The 9,293-nt window shown below is 41.6% G+C and overlaps 1 non-coding gene across 1 annotated transcript; it reads left to right on the forward strand.

Moving 5' to 3' along the window:
• Positions 1-8,673: 8,673 nt before the first annotated feature.
• LOC130937084 (small nucleolar RNA R71) lies at positions 8,674-8,781 on the forward strand. Its single transcript, XR_009068318.1, has one exon. It is a non-coding gene; the product is annotated as a small nucleolar RNA R71 (small nucleolar RNA).
• Positions 8,782-9,293: the final 512 nt, after the last annotated feature.

A 9,293-nucleotide genomic window follows, 5' to 3' on the forward strand; every position in this document is an offset into this window, starting at 1 on the left:
TCATCATAAAATTCAAAAATAAAAAATATTTTTTCCTTTAATTTCTCATAATTTTCGAATTACTTGAGTTGACTTGGTCAAAATTTTTCAAATCATATCTTTTTCAAAAATATCCTAACAACTTTCTCTCTCCTCACTTTTTCGAAAATCTTCATAAAATATTTTCAAATTTTTTATTTTTTATTTTATTTTTTATTTTTTGTTTTTTTTTTGTTTTGGTTTTTATTTTATTCTATTTTATTATTTCGAAAATAATTTTTCAATATAATAAAATAAATCCACATCATCTCCCTTTCTCCATTATGGATCTAAGTGGAAATGAACAGTCCAGAAGGACTCTGGGGTCATATGCTAACCCCACTACTGCTTCATACGGGAATAGCATCTGTATACCCTCCATCGGAGTCAGAAGCTTTGAGTTGAACCCTCAGCTCATTATCATGGTGCAGCAAAATTGTCAGTATTCCAATCTTCCACAGGAAGAACCTACAGAGTTTCTGGCACAGTTTTTACAAATTGCTGACACAGTACATGATAAAGAAGTAGATCAGGATGTCTACAGATTGTTACTGTTTCCATTTGCTATAAAAGACCAAGCTAAGAGGTGGTTAAATAACCAACCTAAGGACAGCATAAAGACATGGAAATAGCTGTCAAAAAAATTCCTGAATCACTATTTTCCTCCAAAACGGATGACACAGCTAAGGCTGAGCATCCAAGGCTTCAAACAAGGAGTTAATCAATCCCTTTATGATGCCTAGGAGAGATACAGAGAGATGCTAAGAAAATACCCCTCTGAAATGTTTTCAGAGTGGGTGCAGTTAGACATCTTTTATTATGGGCTTACAGAGAAAGCTCAGATTTCTCTAGACCACTCATCTGGTGGATCAATACACATGAGAAAGACAATTGAAGAAGCTCAAGAGCTCATTAATACAGTTGCCAGAAATCAGCATCTGTATCTAAGTAGTGAACCTTCCATGAAAGAAGAGGCTAAAACAGTAACTGCTGAACTAAGTCCTGCAGAACAAGTTACTGAATTCATTCAGCAATTAGATTTTCTAACAAAACAGCTAGCCGAATTCAAGGAGATATTGCAAGAAACAAGAATGGCTAATATGAATATGGAAGTGCAGTTGAAGCAAATAGAACAACAATTATCAAAACAAATAACAGAAGAATGTCAAGCAGTTCAATTAAGAAGTGGAAAAATATTAAATACCTCACTTCAAGGCAGTAGAAAGCCAAGAAATGAACAGATCGCTATCTAAAATTCCTCTGAGGACTGTCAGAGTCCAGAGAGGAATAATTCTGGCGCTCAAACGCCAGAAAATGGGTGGAAAGCTGGCGTTGAATGCCCAACCCATGCTCAGTCCTGGCGTCCAACACCAGAAACAAGCAAGGAACTGGCGTTGAACGCCCAGAGGAAGCACAGTTCTGGCGTTCAGACGCTAGAAATAGGTAAGGAGTTGGCGTCTAACGCCACTCCAGCTTCCACTCCTGGCATTCAAACGCCAGTGGGAGAACAGACACACACAAGTGCTGATAGCAACTCCTCTAAAAAGGCTTCTCAACCCACATCTGTAGGAAATAAACCTGCAGCAACTAAGGTTGAGGAATACAAAGCCAAAATGCCTTATCCTTAGAAACTCTACCAAGCGGAACAGGATAAGCAATTTGCTCGCTTTGCAGACTATCTCAGGACTCTTAAAATAAAGATTCCGTTTGCAGAGGCACTTGAGCAAATACCCTCTTATGCTAAGTTCATGAAAGAGATCTTAAGTCATAAGAAGGATTGGAGAGAAACTGGAAAAGTTTACCTCACTGAATAATGTAGTGCAGTCATTCTGAAAAGCTTACCAAAAAAGCTTAAAGATCCTGGAAGCTTTATAATACCATGCACATTAGAGGGTACTTGCACCAAGCAAGCTCTATGTGATCTTGGGGCAAGTATCATCCTAATACCTGCATCTACTATCAGAAAGCTTGGTTTGACTGAAAAAGTCAAACCAACCCGGATATGTCTCCAACTTGCTGATGGCTCCATTAAATACCCATCAGGCGTGATTGAAGACATGATTATCAAGGTTGGGCCATTTGCCTTTCTCACTGACTTTGTGGTGCTGGAAATGGAGGAGCACAAGAGTGCAACTCTCATTCTAGGAAGACCTTTCCTAGCAACTGGACGAACCCTCATTGATGTCCAAAAATGGGAACTGACCCTGAGAGTCAATGAGGACGAGTTTAAGTTGAATGTTGTCAAAGTTATGCAGCATCCAGACACCCAAAATGACTTCATGAGCATTGATATTATTGACTCTCTGGTAAAATAGGTCAATATGGCTGAGAGTCTCGAATCAGAGCTAGAGGATATCTTTAAAGATGCTCAGCCTGATCTGGAGGAACCAGAGAGAATAATAGAACCTTTGAAAATCCCTCAGGAAAAGGAGAAACCTCCCAAACCCGAGCTCAAACCATTACCACCATCCCTGAAATATGCATTTCTGGGAGAAGGTGATACCTTTCCTGTAATCATAAGCTCAACCTTAGAACCACAGGAAGAGAAAGCACTAATACAAGTGCTAAGGACACACAAGACAGCTCTTGGGTGGTCCATTGGTGGGCGAAATTGTGAACAATACTTTTTCACAACTCAAATAATCCCCGGTAATGGCTCCAAGAACTTGGTGCGCTCAATACCATGGCATTACACAACTTCACACAACTAACCAGCAAGTGCACTGGGTCGTCCAAGTAATAAACCTTACGTGAGTAAGGGTCGATCCCACGGAGATTGTTAGTATTGAAGCAAGCTATGGTCATCTTGTAAATCTTAGTCAGGCAAACTCAAATGTATATGATGATGAACGAAAATAACATAGAAGATAAAGATAGTGATACTTATGTATATCATTGGTGTAAGAGCTTCAGACAAGTGTATGAAGATGCCTTCCCTTCCGTCTCTCTGCTTTCCTAATGCCTTCATCCAATCCTCTCTTACTCCTTTCCATGGCAAGCTCGTGTAGGGTCTCACTGTTGTCAGCAGCTACCTCCCATCCGCGCAGTGAAAGCTAATGCACACACTCTGTCACAGTGCTGCCAATCACCGGTTTGGTTCCCTCCCCTACCGGAATAGAATAACTCTTTTGCGTCTGTCACTAACGCCCAGTAGGTTACAGGTTTGAAGCACGTCACAGTCATTCAATCATTGAATCCTACTCAGAATACCACAGACAAGGTTTAGACCTTCCGGATTCTCTTGAATGCCGCCATCAGGTCCTGCCTATACCACGAAGATTCCGAAGAATCCAAGAGATATTCACTAAGCCTCAGATGCTTGTAGAACAAGAATGGTTGTCAGTCACCTTGTTCATGGGTGAGAATGGTGATGGGCGTCAATCATCACCTTCATCATGTTGAAGAACAAGTGATATCTTGGATAAAGAACAAGCGGAATTGAATGGAAGAACAATAGTAATTGCATTAATACTCGAGGTACAGCAGAGCTCCACACCTTAATCTATGGTGTGTAGAAACTCCACCGTTGAAAATACATAAGCATAAGGTCTAGGCATGGCCGAATGGCCAGCCTCCCAATGATCTAAGATAGCATAAAACTCAAAGATAGCTACCAAGATGTGTTAATACAATAGTAAAAGGTCCTACTTATAGAAAACTAGTACATAGATGAGTAAATGACATAAAAATCCACTTCCGGGCCCACTTGGTGTGTGCTTGGGCTGAGCAATGAAGAAATTTCGTGTAGAGACTCTCCTTGGAGTTAAACGCCAGCTTTAGTGCCAGTTTGGGCGTTTAACTCCCAATTAGGTGCCAGTTCCAGCGTTTAACGCTGGGATTTCTTGAGGTGACTTTGAACGCCGGTTTGGGCCATCAAATCTTGGGCAAAGTATGGACTATTATATATTGCTGGAAAGCCCAGGATGTCTACTTTCCAACGCCGTTGAGAGCGCGCCAATTGGGCTTCTGTAGCTCCAGAAAATCCGCTTCGAGTGCAGGGAGGTCAGAATCCAACAGCATCTGCAGTCCTTTTGAGTCTCTGGATCAGATTTTTGCTCAGGTCCCTCAATTTCAGCCAGAAAATACCTGAAATCATAGAAAAACACACAAACTCATAGTAAAGTCCAGAAAAGTGAATTTTAACTAAAAACTAATAAAAATATGCTAAAAACTAACTAGATCATATCAAAAACATACTAAAAACAATGCCAAAAAGTATACAAATCATCCGCTCATCACAACACCAAACTTAAATTGTTGCTTGTCCCCAAGCAACTGAAAATCAAAATAGGATAAAAAGAAGAGAATAGGCAATGAATTCCAAAAACATCTGTGAAGATCAGTATTAATTAGATGAGCGGGGCTTTTAACTTTTTGCCTCTGAACAGTTTTGGCATCTCAATCTATCCTTTGAAATTCAGAATGGTTGGCTTCTTTAGGAACTTAGAATCCAGATAGTGTTAATGATTCTCCTAGTAAAGTATGATGATTCTTGAACATAGCTATTTATTGAGTCTTGGCTGTGGCCCAAAGCACTCTGTCTTTCCAGTATTACCACCGGATACATACATGCCACAGACACATAATTGGGTGAACCTTTTCAGATTGTGACTTAGCTTTGCTAAAGTCCCCAATTAGAGGTGTCCAGGGTTCTTAAGCACACTCTTATTTGCCTTGGATCACAACTCTTATTATTTTTTTTTTTCGTTTTCTTTTTTTTTTTTTTGAATAGCAATGCTTTTTCTTGCTTCAAGAATCATTTTATTGATTTTTCAGATCCTCAATAACATGTTTCCTTTTTCATCATTCTTTCAAGAGCCAACATTCATGAACCACAAATTCAAGATACATATGCACTGTTTAAGCATACATTCAGAGAACAAAAATATTGCCACCACATCAACATAATTAAACTATTATAAAATTCAAAATTCATGCAATTCTTTCCTTTTCAATTAAGCACGTTTTTTTATTCAAGAAAGGTGATGGATTCATAGGACATTCATAACTTTAAGGCATAGACACTAAGACACTAATGATCACAAGACACAAACATGGATAACCATAAGCATAAAAATCGAAAAACAGAAGAATAAAGAACAAGGAAATCAAGGAACGGGTCCACCTTAGTGATGGCGGCTCTTTCTTGCTCTTGAAGATCCTATGGATTGCTTGAGCTCCTCAATGTCTCTTCCTTGTCTTTGTTGCTCCTCCCTCATGATTCTTTGGTCTTCTCTAATTTCATGGAGAAGAATGGAGTGTTCTTGATGCTCCACCCTTAGTTGTCCCATGTTGGAACTCAATTCTCCTAGGGAGGTGTTTACTTGCTCCCAATAGTTTTGTGGAGGAAAGTGCATCCCTTGAGGTATCTCAGGGATCTCATGATGAGAGGGGTCTCTTGTGTGCTCCATCCTTTTCTTGGTAATGGGCTTATCCTCATCAATGGTGATGTCTCCTTCTATGTCAACTCCATCTGAATAACAGAGGTGACAAATGAGATGAGGAAAGGCTAACCTTGCCAAGGTGGAGGTCTTGTCCGCCACCTTATAGAGTTCTTGGGCTATAACCTCATGAACCTCTATTTCTTCTCCAATCATGATGCTATGAATCATGATGGCCCGGTCTATGGTCACTTCGGACCGGTTGCTAGTGGGAATGATTGAGCGTTGTATGAACTCTAACCATCCTCTAGCCACGGGCTTGAGGTCATGCCTTCTCAATTGGACCGGCTTTCCTCTTGAATCTTGCTTCCATTGTGCGCCCTCTTCACATATGACTGTGAGGACTTGGTCCAACCTTTGATCAAAGTTGACCCTTCTAGTGTAAGGATGCTCATCTCCTTGCATGATAGGCAAGTTGAACGCCACCCTCACACTCTCCGGACTAAAATCCAAGTATTTCCCCCGAACCATAGTGAGATAATTCTTGGGATTCGGGTTCACACTTTGGTCATGGTTCTTGGTGATCCATGCATTGGCATAGAACTCTTGAACCATCAAGATTCCGACTTGTTGAATGGGGTTGGTAAGTACTTCCCAACCTCTTCTTCGGATCTCATGGCGGATCTCTGGATATTCACCCTTTTTGAGTGAAAAGGGGACTTCGGGGATCACCTTCTTCAAGGCCACAACTTCATAGAAGTGGTCTTGATGCACCCTTGAGAGGAATCTATCCATCTCCCATGACTCGGAGGTGGAAGCCTTTGCCTTCCCTTTCCTCTTTCTAGAGGTTTCTCCGGCCTTGGATGCCATAAATGGTTATGGAAAAACGAAAAAGCAACGCTTTCACCACACCAAACTTAAAATGTTTGCTCGTCCTCGAGCAAAAGAAGAAAGAAGAGAGTAGAAGAAGAAGAAATGAGGAAGAGGGAGAAGGTGGTGGGGTTTTATGAAGGATGGATGTGAGTGGTGAAGAGAAAGATGGGATTTGATAGGTGAGGGGTTTTTGGGGAAGAGGTATTGAGGTGATTGGTGAATGGGGGAAGAAGAGAGAGAGTGATGGTAGGGTCCTGTGGGGTCCACAGATCCTGTAGTGTCAAGGAAAAGGCATCCTTGCACCAAATGGCATCAAAATCCACGTTTTGAGCCTTTTCTGGCGTTAAACGCCGGGCTGGTGCCCATTCCTGGCGTTTAACGCCAGGTTTTTGCCCTTTACTGGCGTTTAACGCCAGTCTGGTGCCCCTTTCTGGCGTTAAACGCCCAGAAGGGTGCCAGACTGGGCGTTAAACGCCCAACTGCTAGGCTGACTGGCGTTTGAACGCCAGCAGCATCTTCCTCCAGGGTGTGCTGTTTTTCTTCCTGTTTTTCATTTTGTTTTTGCTTTTTTCATTGTTTTTGTGACTTCTTATGATCATCAACCTACAAAAAAGATAAAATAACAAAAGAAAATAATTAATTATAAAACATTGGGTTGCCTCCCAACAAGCGCTTCTTTACTGTCATTAGCTTGACAGAGGACTCTCATGGAGCCTCAGAGTTGTTCAGAACCGTGTTGGAACCTCCCAACACCAAACTTAGAGTTTGAATGTGGGGGTTCAACACCAAACTTAGAGTTTGGTTGTGGCCTCCCAGCACCAAACTTAGAGTTTGACTGTGGGGGCTCTGCTTGGCTCTGTTTTGAGAGAAGCTCTTCATGCTTCCTCTCCATGATGATAGAGGGATGTCCTTGGGCCTTAAACACCAAGGATTCTTCATTCACTTGAATGATCAACTCTCCTCTATCAACATCAATCACAGCCTTTGCTGTGGCTAGGAAGGGTCTGCCAAGGATGATGGATTCATCCATGCACTTCCCAGTCTCTAGGACTATGAAATCAGTAGGGATGTAATGGTCCTCAATCTTCACCAAAACATTCTCTACAAGTCCATGAGCTTGTTTTCTTGAATTGTCTGCCATCTCTAATGAGATTCTTGCAGCTTGCACCTCAAAGATCCCTAATTTCTCCATTACAGAGAGGGGCATGAGGTTTACACTTGACCCCAAGTCACACAAGGCCTTCTTGAAGGTCATGGTGCCTATGGTACAAGGTATAGAAAACTTCCCAGGATCTTGCCTCTTTAGAGGCAGTTTCTGCCTAGACAAGTCATTCAGTTCTTTGGTGAGCAAAGGTGGTTCATCCTCCCAAGTCTCATTTCCAAATAACTTGTCATTCAGTTTCATGATTGCTCCAAGGTATTTAGCAACTTGCTCCTCAGTGACATACTCATCCTCTTCAGAGGAAGAATACTCATCAGAGCTCATGAAAGGCAGTAGTAAGTCCAAGGGAATCTCTATGGTCTCAGTTTGAGCCTCAGATTCCCAAGGTTCCTCATTGGGGAACTCATTGGAGGCCAGTGGACGTCCAGTAAGGCCTTCCTCAGTGGCGTTCACTGCCTCTTCTTCCTCCCAGAATTCGGCCATATTTATGGCTTTGCACTCTCCTTTTGGATTTTCTTCAGTGTTACTTGGAAGAGTGCTTGGGGGAAGTTCAGTAATTTTCTTGCTCAGCTGACCCACTTGTCCTTCCAAATTCCTAATGGAGGATCTAGTTTCAGTCATGAAACTTTGAGTGGTTTTGATTAGATCAGAGACCATGGTTGCTAAGTCAGAGGTATTCTGCTTAGAGCTCTCTGTCTGTTGCTGAGAAGATGATGGAAAAGGTTTACCATTGTTAAACCTGTTTCTTCCACCATTATTATTGAAACCTTGTTGAGGTCTCTCTTGATTCTTCCATGAGAGATTTGGGTGATTTCTCCATGAAGAATTATAGGTGTTTCCATAGGGTTCTCCTAGGTAATTCACCTCTTCCATGGAAGGGTTCTCAGGATCATAAGCTTCTTCCTCAGATGAAGCCTCCTTAGTACTGCTTGGTGCATTTTGCATTCCAGACAGACTTTGAGAAATCAAATTGACTTGTTGAGTCAATATCTTGTTCTGAGTCAATATGGCATTCAGAGTGTCAATTTCAAGAACTCCTTTCTTCTGACTAGTCCCATTGTTCACAGGATTCCTTTCAGAAGTGTACATGAATTGGTTATTTGCAACCATTTCAATCAGTTCTTGAGCCTCAGTAGGCGTCTTCTTCAGATGAAGAGATCCTCCAGCAGAGCTATCCAAGGACATCTTGGATAGTTCAGAGAGACCATCATAGAAAATACCTATGATGCTCCATTCAGAAAGCATGTCAGAAGGACATTTTCTGATTAATTGCTTGTATCTTTCCCAAGCTTCATAGAGGGATTCTCCATCCTTCTGTCTGAAGGTTAGGACTTCCACTCTAAGCTTACTCCATCTTTGTGGTGGAAAGAACTTTGCCAAGAAGGCATTGACTAGCTTTTCCCAAGAGTCCAGGCTTTCTTTAGGTTGAGAGTCCAACCATATTCTAGCTCTGTCTCTTACAGCAAAAGGGAATAGCATCAGTCTATAGACCTCAGGGTTAACCCCATTAGTCTTGACTGTGTCACAGATTTGCAAGAATTCAGCTAAGAACTGATGAGGATCTTCCATTGGAAGTCCATGGAACTTGCAATTCTGTTGCATTAGAGAAACTAATTGAGGCTTAAGCTCAAAGTTGTTTGCTCCAATGGCAGAGATAGAGATGCTTCTCCCATAGAAATCAGGAGTAGGTGCAGTAAAGTCACCAAGCACCTTCCTTGCATTGTTTGCATTATTGTTGTTTTCGGCTGCCATGTCTTCTTCTTCTTTGAAGAATTCGGTCAGGTCCTCCAAAGAGAGTTGTGCTTTGGCTTCTCTTAGTTTTCTCTTCAAGGTCCTTTCAGGTTCAGGGTCAGCTTCAA

Source organism: Arachis stenosperma, chromosome 6 (genome assembly GCF_014773155.1).
Source record: "Arachis stenosperma cultivar V10309 chromosome 6, arast.V10309.gnm1.PFL2, whole genome shotgun sequence".
Taxonomy (NCBI): domain Eukaryota; kingdom Viridiplantae; phylum Streptophyta; class Magnoliopsida; order Fabales; family Fabaceae; genus Arachis; species Arachis stenosperma.